Consider the following 18,413-nt stretch of genomic DNA (forward strand, 5'->3'; position numbering starts at 1 on the left):
TCCTCTTGGAAGAACACTTGAGCACTATGGTGAATGTTTGCCCTTGACATACTTTCACAGGGTGTGACATTCTTGCCTTCTGAACTCTGGGGTAAGATGTGGAAGAACCAGTCAAAGAGAGGAGGACAAGATTGCAGGTAGTCCCAAATAATTCAGGAAAAGGGTCCAAGGGTCCCAGAGTGGTACGTCTGCCCCTTGTCTCTGAGAAGGGGGTTTTAAGGGGTTTCTAAGCACAGGTGCTGAGAGCCTGATTTTATTTTATTTATTTTTTTCTCGTGCAGCTGGCTTGTGGGATCTCAGTTCCCCGACCAGAGTTGAACCCGGGCCACGGCAGTGAAAGTGCAGAGTCCTAACCACTAGACCACCAGGGAACTCCCCCAAGAGCCTGACTTTTGTTGGGAAGTCCTAACCTGACTGCTGGAGGGGGCAGCCCTTCTGGTTTGGTCAGGGTCAGGGGTTGGGGAAAGGGCAGGGAGAGAGAAATTCAAAGCTGTTACGGGAAGCTTCAACTTCTGTCACTGTTCTATCACAGGGCTTAGACTGCAGCAGGAGGGATCTGAGTTAGCCACCTGGGAGAACTTCCGGACTGTGAGAGGGTCGATCAGCTGTGGCAGGGAGGTCGGGCCCTTGTCCTCCTGGCCTGTTTGGGCAGAGATGTCGAGAAACAAGGGACATGGGCCTCAGTGTGGGGTGGTCTCCATAGAGATAGTGACAGAGGCGGGAGGTGAGATGACTTCTTGAGGAGGATCTGGGTCCCTTCTACTCCCCCAAGAGAGAGTTCCCTCCTGGCCTTCTGGACCGATCAGAGTGCCAAGAATTTAAATGTAGGGCCGGCCTGACCTTGTGGGTAGAGAAGATGACTCCACCGCCTCAGCACCTGCCAGCCACCTGCTCGGCGCTGGCCTGGTCGGGTGGGGCGGGGCATGTGCTGATGCCCTCGGACCCTGAGCTGGCCCTGCTCTGTGAGGCAGCTGGCAGGCTTGGAGAGCAGTGTCTGCCCACGGAACATTCAGTAAACCAATACCCTCCTGACTGAATGTGCCTTTGGTCCTCGGTAATCTCTGCCATCGGGTGGAGGTTGGAAAACTGGAGCCACACTCGGAGCAGACGCAGAGCTCTTGGCCAGTGGCCTGAGCGGCACGTCTGCCCTCTTGCTGCGCTCAAATATCAAGCACCAGCCCTGGGAACAGGGGAATGTGCAGTCTTCCCCGCCCCCCCCCCCAACCACTCTCCCTGCTTCCTCTCCTGCCAGAACTGCAGACAGGTGCAAGTTAGGTGGACCTGGTGAGACCCCAAGATCTAACCACGTCCAAGAAAGGAAATTCAAGCTTCCATTGATCAAATGCTTTTGATACCCAACGAAAGCTGCTTTTCACCCATCATTCCCTTGCTGCCCTGCCTCCTTCTGCTTTCCTTTGCTTCCTTCTCTCTCTTTTCTTTCCCAAATACTTAGAGGGCACGTACTAGATGGTGAGCCCTGGGCTGGCTCGGGTGCTGTAGAAAGTCCTCTCTCGGAGTTGCCTGCAGACAAGGGAGGGGAGGGGGTGCGGCCAGATCAGACAGGTGTGCCATCCTCCTTGACCCACAGTCAAATGCAGAAGATCTTGGCTAAAAGCCAGGCTTCTCAGGAGAGAAGTTTCTGGGGATGGTGGTGATCAGAGGTGGATGGCTTTGCAGAAGGACTGTATCTGTCTTGGGCCTGAGAGCACAGATAGCATTGAAAACAGAATTGTTTTTCAAATCAAAAGTGGCCGAACAACATTGCTCAAAGGCTAGAAAGTAGAGGGAAAGAAAGTAATCAAATTGCTCCAGCCTCCTTGTCATGCTGCCTGGTCCCGTAGTGGGCTGGGTATTAGGAGATCAATGGGATGCAGGGGTTGGTGAGGGTGGGAATGTTGGAGAAGGTGGAGGGAGGGTGAGTGGAGCACTGAGGAACCATATGCATGGAATCCAGGAGGGGAGAACAAACCAGGAGATTAAGAGGAAAGAGCACACAAAATCCCACAGTGGATGGGTCCTTGGAGCCTGGATCTGTTGTCCAGGCTGAGTGACATGGCGGAGTGATGGGCACTAGGAGAGAACAGAGCAGAACAGAGTTGTCTCTCTGGATTGTTCCTTGTTGTGCCTATTCAGGCCCTGGGTGCTTCTCCCTGCCCTTGGAGGCTGTGCCTGGCTTCTTTCTCCTCGCCCAGCAGTTGGCCTGAGGCTGGCTCAGAGGTGCTATCTGAGGCTGGTTTGCTTCTGGGCAAAGTTTAACTTCTTCGTTAGTGGTGCTGGTCTTCGGGCCTATCTCTCCATCAGCCTGTGAGGTTCAGCACCCTCCCTGGAGCTTTTGTGTGTCTTGCTCACCTCTCCTGCCTGCTAGCTGGTGTGCTTCTCTGCAAGCAACAGAGCCCATCCCTTTTGGTCCATCCTCCCAGGCCCTGCTTCCTGTCCAATGGACAGTTCTGAGGCCATTTGTGGGAAGAGGTTTCAGTGGATCTGGGATCCATAATGTGATCTGCCCTTTCTTCTTTCATAATTCCCCTTCCTCTACTTCCTCAGCTGCTCGTGGGTGATTTATCCCCTGTACATCTCTTTCTTCTCTTCGCTCCTCCCTCCCCCTGCCAAGTTCAGTTCAGTTCAGTTCAGTTGCTCAGTCGTGTCTGACTCTTTGCGACCCCATGAACCCCAGCACACCAGGCCTCCCTGTCCATCACCAACTCCCGGAGTCTACCCAAACCCATGTCCATCGAGTCGGTGATGCCATCCAACCATCTCATCCTCTGTCATCCCCTTCTCCTCCTGCCCTCAATCTTTCCCAGCATCATGGTCTTTTCCAATGAGTCAGCTCTTTGCATCAGGTGGCCAAAGTAGACCTTCTAAGATCCTGACAAAGTTGCTGAGCTCACAAACCTTCCATAATAGGCAGCCTCCATTGAGGTGAAGAAGGACGTGTCTTAGAGTGGTCTGAGAAGGGGCAAAACTCACATCCTTGGGAGGCAGTGGAGGCACCATAGTGGTTGACAGTGTGGGCTTGGGACTCAGAGCTGCCTGGGGTCAAGCCCTGGCTCTGTCTCTTGCCCTCTGTTGACCTCGGGCAAATCATTAGCCTTTCTGAGCCTTTGTTCTACCTTGTAAAATGGGGACAAGGATATACTTCTCTCGTAGGCTCTGAGAGTTAACTGAGGTAATGGATGGGTGCTCAGTCCTGTGCCTGTTCAGAAGTCATCAGTCAATGTTAGTTGTCACTGATACCAGCACGAGGTCTTGGGTGGTACTGTACACAGTGCTTCTCTGAGTTCACTGATCCTGGAACAGCTGTAAGGATGCTTCTTTCTCTTTCATTTGAGAAAAGACATCAGGATGCAGGAGAGTGAGAATGACGTGATTATGGGTGTAACTTTGAATGCACTGTATAGAAGAAGAAGAAATAAAGAAAAAAACAAATCATTTGTTCTTTGTCACAAAGAACTGTCCGCGGTAACATTCATTTATTCAAGCAACAAATATTTGTGAAGTGCCTACTGTGTGTCACTATTCTAGATGCTGAGCATACAATAGTGAACACAATAAAGATCCTTGCCCTTGTTGTGATTGTATTCTAGTGGGAGAAGACAAAGAATAAATTTTTTTTTAAGGTATAAATATATTTGACGCTTGGATAACACAGATCTGAACTGTGCAGGTCCCTTATACACAACTTTTTCTCCACAAATATGATACCTGTATTTTCGTTTTATGGATTTTTTTTTTTTTTTTTTTTTTGGCCACTCTTGGTGGCATGTGGAATCTTAGTTCCCTGATGAGGGATTGAACCTGTGTCCCCTGCAGTGGAAGCTTGGACCACCAGGGAAGTTCCCCATTTTATGGGGGACTTTGTGGCGAAAAGTTTGTGTTCGGTTGGAGATTACAATATGTGGGATCAAAAGAACTAGTCCTGATTCTACCCAGACTGTTTCAACTTCTTGCCCTTTGGTGAGTCATTTATCAATTCCTTTGTTTTGAGGGCAGAAAAAGCAGTATGTGGATTTTTGACTGTGGGATGTGGATGTTGTGTGAGTCAGTGCCCTTAACCCCTGCATTGTGCAAGGGTCAACTGGAGAATCCCAAGGACGGAGGAGCCTGGTGGGCTGCCATCTACGGGGTCGCACAGAGTTGGACACGACTGAAGCGACTTAGCAGCAGCAGCAACTGTAAGTAAGAGAGCATATTAGAAGGTGATAAACACTCTGTGAAAAAATAGAGCAGAGTAAGTGTGATTGGGAGCTGTTGTTGGTTGGGTATTGAAATGTTTTAAAATTTGAAAAATTTTAAAAGCTTAACAGCCTAGGCTTCACTGAGGAGGGGACATATGAACAAAGAATTGAAGGAGGTAAGAGAGTCATCCAAGCAAATATCTGAGGAGTAGCATTCCAGGCAGGGGTGAGGCGGGCAGCAAGTGCAAAGGTCCTGAGGCAGAAACCCACCTGAGATGTTTGAGAAGCAGCACAGGGGCCAGTGTGACTGCAGTGAAGATTGTAATAGGACTTGAGGTCAGAGGTAACCGGGACCAGATCATTTAGGGTCTGGTAGACACTGTAAAGATTTGGCTTGTACCTGAGCTGTTTCATCTAATGACACATAGTGGAAATCTTTTCATAATAGCACACAAAGAGCCTTCTCATTGTTTTCAGCTACATAATATTCCACTGTACATGGGTACTGCGTTTAACTAGTATTTTATTTAACTATAAATAACATGGACAGTTAGGTTGTTTCCAATTTTTTACTGTTTTGAAAAATGCTGCAGTGAGTAACCTTTTTATTTGTGCATAACACCATTTCATTTGTGCAAATCTGTCTGTAGGACAAATTTCTAGAAGTGGAATTGGCTGGATGAATGTATGCATATATAATTTTGATAGCGTCAAATTGGCTTCCATAGGGTTGTATTAGTTGCCACTCCCAGTGAGCAATTTGATTAGGGACTAGGAGGAAAATTTCTCTCCCTTCTGCATGCATCCTCCACACGTGAGCTTCTATTTTGTGTGTGCTGTGGCCTCTGACTCTTTGTGACCCCATGAACTGCAGCCGACCAGGCTTCTCTGTGCATGGAATTTTCCAGGCAAGAATACTGGAGTGGATTGCCATTTCCTTCTTCAGGGGATCTTCTGGCCCAGGGATTGAACCCGTGTCTCCTGTGTCTCCTGCATTGCAGTCGAATTCTTTACCACCCAGCCACCAGCGTAGCCGCAGGGGGTGGCTTCTATTAGGTGCCCGTTATTTTCTTTACTCCTCATGACCCTCCTGTGAGCTGAGTATTCTTGTTCCCCTTTCACAGATGAGCAAACAGGCAAGAAAGGTCAAGTAATTTCCCAATGCTTACACAGCCAGAAAGATGTAGAACTGGGGTTCTGATGCCTGCCATTCCTCACCATGGCTTCATGAGGATGAGAGTCTGAGCCACCCTGCCTCTTGTTCCTCTGCTTCCCTGCCCTGTGCACGTGGGCATGTGGACCTAGCACTCCTGCGCCTACATCCTGGAGACCCTTGCAGGCCAGCGGCAGGGTGGGAAGCGGCCAACCCTAGGGACCTGTGGTCACACTGGCTGAGATGGCCTCCCCTTCTGTCCCTCCCAACATCAGCCCCAGTGGTGAGACCTGGGATGCTGCGATCTAGCTAATTCTGCTCTGGGTGGGGAGCTCTCCCCTGTCGTCTGCTGGGTCAGCTTGTTCCAGGGATTGGGTTTCAGCATTTCACTGATGAAAATAAATCAGCCTCTTTACTGCTGTGCATGGCCCTCGGAACCTCTGCAGCCTGGCATGTATTTCCAGACTTCCTGTAAGTCACTGTTTCTGTCCTAGCCCCCAGGGGCTCTGTGTCTGTTGCAAAAATAGCCTTGGACAAGCTTGGAGCCTGGAGCCACCCAAGCAAGACCACACAGGAGAGGAGCATCAGGTTTACAGAGTCCAAGGGCTCTGGGACACAGACAGTGCCAGGCTAAGCATCTTCTCTGTGTTGGATCCTTGAACATCTAGATTTGGCCAGGATTTCAGGGACCATTAGCTGATTGTACTCTTCTGTTGCATGGAGGAGTAAACTGAGGCCCATCCTCAATCACTCCTTGGTACTCTAGCCCTTTGACTCCTATTCTACTACTGTTTGGACTTCCCTGATGGCTCAGACGGTAAAGCGTCTGTCTACAATGCAGGAGACCCGGGTTCGAGCCCTGGGTTGGGAAGATCCCCTGGAGAAGGAAATGGCAATCCTCCAGTACCATTGCCTGGAAAGTCCCATGGACAGAGGAGCCTGGTAGGCTACAGTCTATGGGGTCGCAAAGAGTTGGACACGACTGAGAGACTTCACTTTCTTTCTACTACTGTTACTACCAGACAACGCTTTCTCTAGGCCTATGTATCATGCAGTGACCAGTTTGGATTTGGGGGGCTGAGTTGGAGAGAGTATGTTTTAGCTACAGCTGGCAGGATAGGAGTCTGACGTCTAGGAAAGCTGTCTTGCTTTTGAGGGACATGAGAATGGGGAACTGGGAACAGGAATGGATTTTCTTGACGTTGAGGAGAGTCTTCCACCTGCATACCTGTCCCAATAGGGTGAGTGACCAGGGTACATGAACAGGAAAGAGCAGGCAGCTTCTATAGATTTCTGATAAAGCCCCAGCAGGTTCTGCATGCAAAGGGGACCTGAGAGTCTTGACAGACTCCCCTTTCACCTGCCCCTCCTTTTTTTCTGTTCAAACATTATTTGCCCCCCAAAACCCTCCTGAAGGGACATGGGGCATCCTGCCCCAGATGGCAGGCCCACTGGACTGCCCTCTCACCCTTCAGGGCCAGGGCCTGGTCTAGCTCCAGCCGAGTTGTGCAGGTTGCCAGCAGGGCCCCTTAGTTCTGGGAAGCAGCGCAGAGCCGTCGGTGGATGGGGGCCAGGAGCTACTGGTGGCCTTTCTCATCCTTTCTCCTCCCGGACTGCGTCTTCACATCCTTACAGCTAGTCGATGCTGGTGCTCGTTGGTGTTGCTTTGATTACTTAAAAAACTGTTAGCAGCAAAGTGTTCTTTGATGTTTGTTCTTCTCCTTCTCCAGGGGCAATGAGATCAGATTTTGTTATGAAAGTGCAAAGCTTCTCAGATCCTTCCTTCTCCCTTTCTGCCTCTCTGTCCCCCTCTGTCTGTGTACTGCTTGACAACCTTAGAGAATCAGGCAGGCACTCTTTACAAGGATGAAAGAGACCTGGGGTGGGGCCCTGGCTCCTGTCCAGACCTGTGCCCCATGGTGCTGTCTCTTCTGTGGGTCAGGAAGATCACTCCCAGCTTGTTCCTCTTCACCAGGGCCTTCCTGCTTCTGACCCACACCTACTCATGTGTGTGAGCTATGACACGAGTCCTGGGAGACCCCCACGGAGATGCCTACTGAGCCTCCTTATACTCGTGAGTGCAGAGGGAAAGGAAGCAGAGACCCCACCCAGACCCCCCATCCATCCCCATTCCCACATCCTCTCAAAAACAGAACCACAGAGAACCCCCTGCACACACCCATCACTCGTGCATAGAACCCCACTGACCTCCCTGCCACTGCACACCCCCACAGAGTGAGGAGAGCTGTCTTTATAAAAAATGACCAATCTGGTAACCAATACTTATGTGAGGTACTTACATGGGCCTGTTAAGTACCACTGACATGGGATTGACCCCAAGAGATGGGTGTCCATCAAGGGTCCATCAAGGACCCCCAAGAGATGGGTTCCTTGTGTCAGTTGTGAACCAACTCTGGGGCAGTTCCCTACGAGTTACCATAAGTGCTTTGAACCCTGGCAGCATTGTTCAGATAAATGCCTAAAATTCCCAGGAGCCAGTGCGTTGAGGACAGCGCCCACTTGGATGTTGTGGTTTGGGTTTGGTTGTTCTAAACCAGTGCTGTGATTTGATCCTCACTCTCCACTCCCTTCATCCCACTGGATCCTCCAAGCTCTCACTCTTTGCCCATCTCTCTCTTTCTTCCTTCCTCCTTCCTCTCTGGGAAGCAGAAAGAACTTGAGTGTCAGAGTCAGACTGGCAATGTAAACCACAATCCTCGAAGCCTCAGTTTCTCTATCAAGGATCTACCTTGAAGGGCAGTTGTCGAAGCAAACAGGAAAACATCCATTAACGTGCAGGCACACACTTACAACTCGCCCGCCCCGTTCTGTTGCGCTGTCTCATCCTTCCTGGCTCCCCAAGCTCCACATCCCACTCCCCACTCTTCTGCCATCCTTCCCAAGTGAGGACTGCTACTGAGATGGTGTTGAGGCCTTGGGAGGTGATCCAAGTGCAGCAGGCAGGAGGGAGGTGAGTGGATCTACCCTGTCCAGCTCAGCTGTCTGCCTGGGAGTTGGCGATTCCCTTCCTGAAGGTTCTCGGGCGCTGAGGCTTCTGCGTGACTCTCAGGGAACATGTTTCTGAACCTGGCCCTGTCTGCCGCCTTCCTGGGGGACTGTGTGGAGACCTTGGAAAGCTGGGGCTGTGTGAGGGGTGCCCTGAGCTTTAGGTCTGCCTGTCTTCCCTCTGCTGTGCTGAAAGGCAGAGAGGAAGTCCTGTGGGGGTGCTGAGACTTGTTCCTGTGCTATACCTCGCACCCGGCCCAGGTAATGGCCTATCGCCAGGGTCCTCCCTCTCCCCCAGACTTTCACACTGCAACCCCTGGAAAGTCCAGGCCTCTCTCCTCTTTGTTTTCTGCTTAGAACCGAAGTCTGAGAGTTCAAAGCTCATCTTGCTCTTATCTCTCATCTTAACCCCTTTGGAAACTGAGGCCCCAGGAAGTGACTTGGCCAAGTTCTCATGGTGAGTTAGCGGCCCCCTGGGTTTGGGACCCAGGACTCCTGAGTCAATCCTGAGCTCTGTCTCTCACACCCCAGACTCCCTCTGCCCTCACTCTGGCTCAGCCACTCTTGGCTGTGGCACCATTGACATTGAACATGGGACTGTCCTGTGTGTGTTGGAGGGTGTTTAGCAGCATCTCTACCTACTGGATGCAATGGGATTTCTTCTGGATGAGTTAACCCTGAGTATTTCCAGCCATTTTCACATGTTCCCTGGGGAGCACACCACCCCAGGGGAGGACCACTGTCTAGGTGTCCCTTCAGCCCCTGTCTCTGAAACCTTACGTCTCTCACTAGGGAGGGCGTGAGGTATTCCTTCCCCAAAGATGCTCTTTTCTGCTTCCTGCTTCCTTTCGAGGATCAGGCTGCTGGGAAACCAGAGCACTCAGCCATTTTGCTCCTTAAATTTTTTTTTTTTTTCCATACTGGGTCTTCATTGCTGTGTGAGGGCTTTTCTCTAGTTGCGGTGAGTGGGGGCTACTCTCTAGTTGCGGTGCACGGGCTTCTCATTGCAGAGACTTATCTTGTTGTGGAGCCTGGGCTCTAGGCATGCAGACTTCAGTAGCTGCTGCACACAGTCTCAGTGATTGTGGCTCACGGGCTCCAGAGTGCAGGCTCAGTAGTTCTGGCACACAGGCTTAGATGTCCCAAGGCATGTGGGATCTTCTCAGACCACGGATGTCCCTTGGATTGCAAGGTGGATTCTTAATCACTGGACCACCAGAGAAGCCCCATTTTGTTCCTTAAAAGAAAGAGCAAAAAGCCAGATCTGGACAGGTGCCACCCCTCCTTCCTCGTGGTCCTTGGTGTTGAAGCTGTCTCGGGAGGTAGGAGACAGGGTGGCATTTTCGGACATCCTGTTGGTAGTAACAGATGCCACGACATTTCCAGAGTTTGTTGATTGAGCAACATCACATCCTCAGAGTCTGGGCCGTTTTGTGAGACTCTTCTCTTTGCTGGACACTCGTTGCCATGAGTTTTGAGCAGAGAAAGGACAGGCCAAATGACATGTCCTGAAGCTTAAGCATCGGGTGTATTTCATCTGGGCCCAGTGAGCTAGCGTCTCTGAGGTGCTATTCAGGGTGGGGCTGGGTAGGGAAGGAGGACTGAAAAGCGGATGTCAGAGTGGTGCTTGTATATATGTGGTGCCTGTATATATGTGGTGCCTCATTTCGAGCACCGCTGTGTGCTTTTCTGCTGTGCTGAGCGCTTTACACACATTATTATCGATCTTTGCAATACTCTCTGAGATACTCATTTTATAAAGAAACTGAAACTCAAAAAATTAAGTAATTGGCCCAGGGCTGCACTAAGCTAGTTAAGTATAGTGTCTGTATTTAAGCCAGTGTCTACCTGATCCCTAAGCCTGTGTTCTTAGTCACTGTGTTCCTGGAAGATGCTGAAGTGAGACAAATCAGAAGGGCTGGGTTTAATTTTAGGTTGCATTACTAAAGGCATGTGTTCCAGAAGTTAGGAGGTGATAGTGGTGCCTCTCATAGGTCACATGGGTTGTCCCTTGCTTCAGAGTGATAAAAAACCTCTGGTAGCAAGTGCTCAGGTGGTGAGGAGAAGCAGAGGGAGGTAGGGCGGACTCAGGGGCTTTGGGGGGCAGGAGTGGGGGAGGATTGTCTGTCAAAGGAGAGACTCAGGATGTGCACATCACATTCAGTGTCTGAAGCTCTCATGTGCAAAGATTTGGCTTGTCTGAGCCACCCCATTGGGTACCACAAACTTAGTGGAAAAGTTAAGGAGCTAAAATCTATCTGTTAGAGACACCTCATGATGCAATGGGCTTTGAGGGGTAGATAGTAAGATCTTTATAACTGAAAACAGTTTGGTATAGCTAGGACCTTTTTTTTTTTTTTTTACGGCCGGGGGGTGGGGTGGTGGTGCAGGGAGGTGGTGGTGGTGGTCCAAACCTGTCTGCCTTGCATTCTCAACTGGAGAGTGTCTTACAATTCCAATTCCCAGGCCCTACCCCTGACAATGGGCTTCCCTGGTAGCTCAGATGGTAAAGAATCTGCCTACAATGCGGGAGACCTGGGTTTGATCCCTGGGAAGATCCCCTGGAGAAGGGAATGGCAACCCACTCCAGTATTCTTGCCTGGAGAATTCCATGGACAGAGGAGCCTGGTGGGCTATAGTCCGTGGGGTTGCAAAGAGTTGGACACGACTGAATGACTTTCACTTTCACCTTCACCCCTGACAATTTGGCCTCTGGAGGTCTGGGGTGGAGCCAGGAAGTCAAGGTTTTCACAAAACTCCCCAGAAGGCTTCTGGCGCAGCTAGTCCCTGGGTGGTAGCAGGGAACCATTGGATCGGATTGCTACTCACAAGAGATTGTTGTATGATGATGTTTCCAAAGTATGGTATATGGGCCAGACTGGTAATTATATATGAAATTATTTTAGGTGTATTTATTTTAATGCATATTAGAGGAGGAAGTATATAGCTTTTGCACCAAATCTGTGATATCATGGGTATTGATGCCTCAAACTACTTGAAGTTATATTTATTTTCAAAATTTTAGAAAATCTTATAAAATGATACTACTGATGGGGTTCAGGTGTGCAGATGAAGGTGAAGAGTGTATGCAAATAAAATCTAGGTTAACACTGTTGTGGGGCAGGGATGAGAAAGAGGGTGGACTGGTTGACTATAATCCTTTCAAGAGCCTAGTTTGTCCATTAGTTCTAGAAGGTTCTATGGAGATAAGCAGGATAATTACAGTAGTTTGTCCAAATTGTCATCTGACAACTGTGCTGAGGAGACTGGAAATCCTTCTGCCCCCCAGTTTGGAGCCTGGGGCATGAAACCCCTCTTCTCTCATCCTCATTCTTGATGATTTCTATGAAGTCTTTGTCACTGGGCTGGGGGCCTCCTCATCTCCTCAGTGAAGATGCTCTTAGGATAGGGCGGGGGCCAGAGTACAGGGCACTGTTTTTGTTCTTCCACTTATTTTCCTTCTTTACTCTCAGCTCTTGCTGCCAGGGGTTTTTATCACTCTGAAGCAAGAGACAACTCATGCGGGCTCTCTGACCTATGAGGGGCACCACAGGCCTGTCACCTCCTGGTTTCTGGAAAACATGCCTTTAGTAATACAACCAGTGCAGCCAGTGATGCTGACAACGGGGAGGGGACTAGGGATGAGCTGTCTGCTCTGAAAAGGGAGAAGTAAGTGGCCTGCATCTGTTATGGCTCTCCCTCCCGGGCCTGCAGTGCCTGACCTGGCAGTGAAGGGTCTGGGCATCAGCATGGGGAGGCTGTAGAAGCACTTTAGGATGGCAAACTCACCAGGGCTCTGGCAAGGAGACACCAGGCCCTGCAGCTCCCACTGGCCTGGCTGCAAATCCCTGGCCTGTGGGAGTGGGGTTGGTACATTCAGTTGATGTGCAGAGAAGAGGTGGGCTTTGGCATCCTGTGTCAGGGACTTCTGGTACTTTTAAAGGCACACCAGGACAGTGGTGGGGACTTTGGGGAGTCCCTTTGGCTTTTGAGGGGGCTGTTTTGGTTCTGGGTGCCTGGGTGTGAGGGGAGATGTCACTGATTATTCCAGAAAGTTGTCCTTTCTGCCATTCGTGGTGGTCACAGGTGGGAACAAACTGCATATGAATGACCAGTCACCTGAAGGCCTCTCAGGTGGCCTGGCAGATCAACATCCTTGACCGGACATCCACTGGCCTTCCCAAAGTCAGGTTTCAGTGGTTGTGGTTCCTGGGCTAGAAGCCAAAGCTTTGCACTGAGAACTTCACTTTGGTGTTCCCTTCCCCTCCCATCAGCCTGCCTGTGTGATACCCCAGTCCCTCCATTCAGGCCCCGTGGTCACCCCTGGGAAATCCAGGAGCTCATGGGTTTTTTCCCCTTTTATAAGCCAAGGAAGTGTCCTGGCTCCTAGACTCTGCCCTGTGGAGGTGGGGGGACGGGTGGGATGGAGCGGGAGAAAGGAAAAAAAGACTTCCACCTTATTGTTCAGCAGCTGGAAAATTGTTGTCATCTGTTCTGCCTTTCATTTGCTGAGAATGGGAAAAAAATGTGGAAAAATTTGGGGAAATAAATCTCAATACCCTCGTAGGAACTCTCACCCTTCCCTCTACCTCACATCTCAGCCGTTTTGCTTCCACTTCTTCTCTGGGTCCTGGGGCCACAGTGGATTTAGGACTGGGGCTTGGCCGGGGTGGTACTGGGGCCATGCTGGGCTGTGCTGGGCAGGAGTGGGCTGGGGCCACTGCTGGACTAGGATGGAGCCAGGGCTGGAGCTGGGCTGGCCCGGCCACTTCTCACTCCGTGTGGAGGGCTTGGGAAGCCACTGTGATGTCATTCGAGAGCTGCATAGCTACAGGATGATAAGTGAAGCCCTGGGGACCCAGCTGGCTGAAATTACAGACAGAGTTTTATCCCACTGGCTTCCTACAAGCCAGAGTGAGGCAGAGCTGAGCGGAGAGGAGGAGAGAGCGAGTGAGAGCTGGAGGGAGGGAGTGTGTGTGTGTGTATGGGCAGGCAGGCGGCACTTGCTCCTCCCACCCCTGACAGTCCGAGGGAGCCTGAGTAGGACACAGACCGGGCGGCGGTGCTGGGAGCTGCAGCCATGGAGGAATTATTTGAAACTTGAGGGACGAGGGGGCACTTCAGAGCACGTCTTTTCCCTTCCCTCGCTCCCTCTGTCCAGAGGGTAAGTGTCTGCTGGGCAGGTGTTTATCCTGTGTGGCTCCCTGCTGGACCTGGGGAGAGGGTGGTGGGCAGCTTCTGGGCGCAGGGGCCAGGGTCTGCTCTGGACCTGGACTGGGGAAGGGCGTGTGGCTTTGTGGGGCTGTGGCCAGCAGTGTGCTGCCTATGGGAGCAGATGGAGCCGACCTGGCCACCTCCCTCCTGGACTCGCTGCCCTGGGACACGGAGGAGCTGCCGCCTCAAATCTGAGGGGTGGCTGCATACGTAGGAGGGGGGCCAGTGTATCTGAGCCAGCCTCACTCTTTGGTGTAATGGTTCATGGTGGAAGAGGATGGGGTGGGCAGAAGGCATGTGGTGGAGGTGTTGACTAGCCCCTGAAACATTCCCACTTACTCAGGATAGCACTCCCAACTCCCCAGGTCTGTGACCTGAACTTTGTGGAACCCTCCCCACCCCAGGGCTGACCTCCTGTGGGCTGCCATTCATGGCTTTCTCCTAACTTTGCCAGGACTCTTGGCGGCTCGACAGTCCCCCTGGCCAGGGATCTGATCTGCGAGTGTCCAGGCGGGTGCCCTGGCCTGGCAGAGAGGGACCTGGGTCGCTGTGGGCTCAGGAGCTATTTTTACCATCCGGAGTGTGCCTGTGATAGCCGCTGCCTGGACAGGCCGAGGGCGGGGAGTGGGAGTGCCAGGCTCTGCCCCTAGTGCCTGGCGTGGGAGCCGAAGGCCAGGCTGGAGTCAGGAGGCTGGCCCTGCAAGTTCACTTTCACCTCGTGGAAGTGGACGGGCCTGTGACGGGGCAGGTCACTCACTCTGCAGGCCGGGTCCCTCGGGTCTGAAGTAAAGGCCACCAGGAGGTTTCCTGTCCCTGCTCCCTCTCTCTGGAGGAATTCAAGTTAAGATGGTATCTGTGTAAAGAGTGTGGGTCCTTCCTGAGGAGGGCCTGGGGACACGTCTATCATCACCGCTTGACCAAGTCCCGTGTCTTATATGGTGAGGCTCTTAGGCCGCAGTCACAGCTGTAGAGTACCCCCCGCCCCCGCCAGGCTCCTCCGGCCATCTTCACCTTGAAGCGCCATCAGGGGGAAGAGCACTCAATTTGGAGGCAGGCAGGCAGGCAAGTCTGTATGCCCTCTGCTCTGGGTGACCTTGGGGGTTTCCCAGAGCCTGTGGAACAAATGAGGGGGTCTGGGCAATGGATTAACTGAGCCTTTGAGGCCCTTCAGCTCTCCAGATCTCCTGGCTTTTAAAACGCTCTTTTGGCTCAGCCGACTTGCTTGATCCCTCTCAGACCTCCGTTCTGCTGCCTCTGAGCGCCGGCTGAGAGCCGTGGGGCAGTAGCCTCGGGTGGGAGGGGGCTCTAGTTTCTGTTTCTGCTTGAATGCTGGCTTTCTCTGTCTTCTGAGATTCGGATGGGACTGCGTTTGGACGCGGGGCTTAGCGCCTTCCTCGTTCTTTCCTACCTCAGCAGATTGGTGGGTGGCGGCCAGTTGTGGATCCGCCCTGGGTCCACAGAGGCGGGTTTGGGGGGACCTTGGTGAGGCCCCTTGTGCAGGGAACAGAGCCACATGTGAGAAAAGTGACAGAAACCCTGGGAAGAAGCTCGTTCTCTTCTCTCCACTCTCGGAAAGTGCAGTAGGTTCCCTGTGAGTGCTGCTAAGCGAGAAGAAAGACGGGTGTCTGTCTGGCTTCCTGGACTCATCTGTCCCTGCCCTCAGTGCTTGTCCCTGTGGCCCCCGTGGACTCTTCCCAGGGTGAACCTACGTCCCTCGGGCTGCACCTGTCGCCTGCCCTCTTTGTCTCTCAGAGGCCGTGCCTCCTTTCTATGGTTCCCCTTCAGAGACTCGGGTCGTCTCTTCAGCCCCTAATTCTGAAGATCTTCAGATCCCCTGAGGAAGCCCATTCCCATGTAGGAAAGTTCCAGAACTCTCTGCGAGCTGTTTTGAACAAAGGGTGACCTCAGGCCCTGGCTGGCTCTGAGGGGTTGTGTGTGTGTCAGGGTGGGGTGGGGTGGGGAGGGGGAGTGGTCAGCATGGGTGGAGGCCAGCGCTGTCACAGAAGGGCCGCAGGAGGCCACACTTGAGCCATGGAGCTGAGGTTTCCCACAGCCCTCTCCATCGCCGGCCCTTCCTCACTCTCACATCTGCCCTGGGGCGGCTGCAGCTTGGCGTGTTGCTCTGGGCTGGGCTCCTTCTCCAGCTCCTGCCGCTAGAAGGTTTGCCTTTTTTGCATGTCCTCCCTTTTCTCCTGAATGGAGCCCGGTGTTCCCCACAGAAGTCCAGATGCTGGGGGTGGACCCCCAGAAGCAGCACCCTAACTGTCATAGGCATATGTCTTAATTTAAGAAGCGTGTATGGACTCTGGGGTGTCCATCACCCCCTGAAATGATGTGCAGAGTTTGTATTTGTGTGTTTTTTGGGGGGTAATTCATCAGATACCCCCAGGGGATCTTGATTAAGAAAGTGAATGTCCACTGGACAGGGCTGGAGTGTGACTGAGGAGTCCAGTGAGGGATCCTGTGGGGTGGGCTCTGGCTCAGCCAATTTGCAGGGACCTCCATGGGCGCAGCCTATGCTACCAGTTCTGTAGAACACCCTTCTCATGATATTTTTGCGGCAACGTGTCTCTTCCCGTTGAGGGAAGCTTGGGGTCCACCTTGAATCCATAATTTTCTGCTTCTCTGGACAGCAGTGGAAGAGGAGCATCTCCGTGGCTTACAGGGGCATGTAAAACTTTAATGTCATGCATTGGTGGCTCAGATGGTAAAGAATCTGCCTGCAATGCAGGGGACCCAGGTTCAATCCCTGGGTCAGAAAGATCCCTTGGAGGAGTGAATGGCTACCCACTCCAGTATTCTTGCCTGGAGAATTCCATGGACAGAGGAGCCTGGTGGGCTATAGACCATGGGGTCGCAAAGTGACAGACAGGACTGAGTGTCTGAGCATGAATGTCCTGCAAGAAGCACTGATGGAACCTCTAACGTGTACCAGACCCTGCATTCTGTAGGGCCATCCTGTATAGCTATGTGAGTTGTGCATTGAATTGTGTGCCTTCTTCACATACACCGCGTTATGAATCGTACTGTCTGGGAGCTAGGTACCAGAGGATTGAGGGAAAGAGGTAAAGGCCTTCCTCAAGGAGTTTAGTGGGGAAAACAAGCATGGGCAATAATATTGACCATCTGGTGTGACCAGTGTTACAGTCATGGGAACAGGGCAATGGGAATTTAAAAAGTTTATCTGGGTCTGGAGGACTGTAGGAAAGGGGGAAGGCCGAGGGAGGCTTCCCAGAGAGGTTCAAACTGAGCCTCCAGGAGGAAGAAGAGGTTTGCCAGGGAGGTTGACAGTTGTGGGAGCAGGATAGGGAAGGGACTTTTAGGAGAGCGAACAGCATGTTCGAGGCGCAAGGTGGGAAAGAACATATAAATAGTAAGAGTACAGTGGGGCGTGGTTGGAGTATCGAGGACAGTGAAGATGAGGCTTCAAAAGGCAGGCAGGGGCCAGATGATAAAAGGTCTGCATGTGTGAGGAGGCGGGGGGATTGGGCCTTACTTTGTGGGCGATGAGGGGTGTAAAACGGAGACAAGAGAGGTTAGTGTGCCTGGAGGTTTCAGGCCCAGCTCAAGGTGCTCAGTTCCTGAATCTTGTCACTCTGCAAACCTATCAGTAAGCCTCTGAGTCTTCACCTGATGGGCTGGGAGGCCAGGCTCCGCATGGTTTAAGTGGTTGAGTTGGCTGAGTTAGCTATTAAGATGGGGGTCTTCCTTCTGGGTGGTGGGTGTTTTTGGTGCAGGGGTGAGGAGGGAGGGGCTGCTTTTCCTCTGCTTTTTCTACAGAATCACATCCCTCTGGCCTCCCTGGTACCCTTCTTCTGGCATTCACGTGCCGCTTCTCAATAGCCCCAGCCCTAGTCCTGACCCACCTTCTCCTGTAGCTGGGGAAGAGGTTGTAGCTAAAGGGTTAACGTGCCCAGAACTTGCTCCCCTGGCTACCTCCTGGCCAAGCCTCAGTGTTTGTCAGAGCTCACCTACCTCCCTGACACACATGGTTTTTGATGCCTCATTCCCACGTTTACAGTGCTGAGTCCTCTTGGCTTGCTGGGGCCCCCGCCTGCCTCTAAACCACCTGTGTCTGGGGTGGGCACCGTGCCCCTTCCTGTTGGCAGCGCATTGATTTTCCTCCACATTGGTTGGTCATCACTGCTCTGGGTAATGTCTTTTAATGAATTGTTCTTCTGCTGGATGTGGACCCAAAGGACTTCTTATCACGAAGGGCCCTGTCCTAAAGACCTTAATAAATCACTCATGGTGCACAGCAGGCTTGCTGTGGGACACGGAGGGGATCTGTCCTCGCTGAATCACTTTCCTGCAGTCCACTAGGCTGGTACCCTTTGTTTTTCCTGGTTGGCCTGTCTGTGCCGACATCTAAACAAATGAGCTCTCCCCACTTGACATTAGTGAGAGAAGCGAAGGTCCTTAACCTCAGGGCTCAAAACGCTGGCCACCTGGGTCAAGGTTACTCAAGAGGTGACCCAGAAGCTGCTGGGAGCTACTTTTAATGCTGATTCTTGGTCCTGCCCTAGATCTATGAGTAAAAATCTTTGGAGATAAGGCCCTGGAATCTACGTTGTTTTTTTTTTGTTTTTTTTTTTAACAATCCTCGGAGGAGATTCTTATGAACGTGAAAATCAGACAACTGTCCAAACTCTTATCACCTTAGCATCCTGTGTTGATTTCTTTTGTTCCTTTTGAAACACAACAGATGGACGCATCTTTCCTTTCCAGGGGACTGGCCTGTTCTGTGCATCCAGCCCCGCTCGAACTCCCGCCGTTCACTGGAGGGAGCCTGGGGAGTAGGGAGTAGTCCACGTCCAGATCAGCTGGGGATTTTCCTCAGAGCTTTCCAGAAGCATGACACG

General features: G+C 51.9%; 1 protein-coding gene across 38 annotated transcripts in view; it reads left to right on the forward strand.

The window, feature by feature from the left end:
- TNS1 (tensin 1) overlaps positions 1–18,413 on the forward strand; it is a 248,954-nt gene that overhangs the window by 177,840 nt on the left and 52,701 nt on the right. For 6 of the 38 annotated variants that reach the window (XM_086340946.1, XM_086340957.1, XM_086340967.1 and 3 more), the window contains exon 1: positions 13,190–13,501. The exons of the other annotated variants lie outside the window; for them this stretch is intronic. The gene's annotated coding sequence lies outside the window, so the exon portion shown is untranslated. Of the gene's footprint in view, positions 1–13,189; positions 13,502–18,413 lie in introns of those variants that run through there. 38 annotated transcript variants of the gene reach the window in all.

The sequence above is a fragment of the Bos grunniens genome, chromosome 2 (assembly GCF_055505025.1).
Source record: "Bos grunniens cultivar Pamir isolate PY7600 chromosome 2, Bosgru_T2T1.0, whole genome shotgun sequence".
Lineage (NCBI taxonomy): Eukaryota > Metazoa > Chordata > Mammalia > Artiodactyla > Bovidae > Bos > Bos grunniens.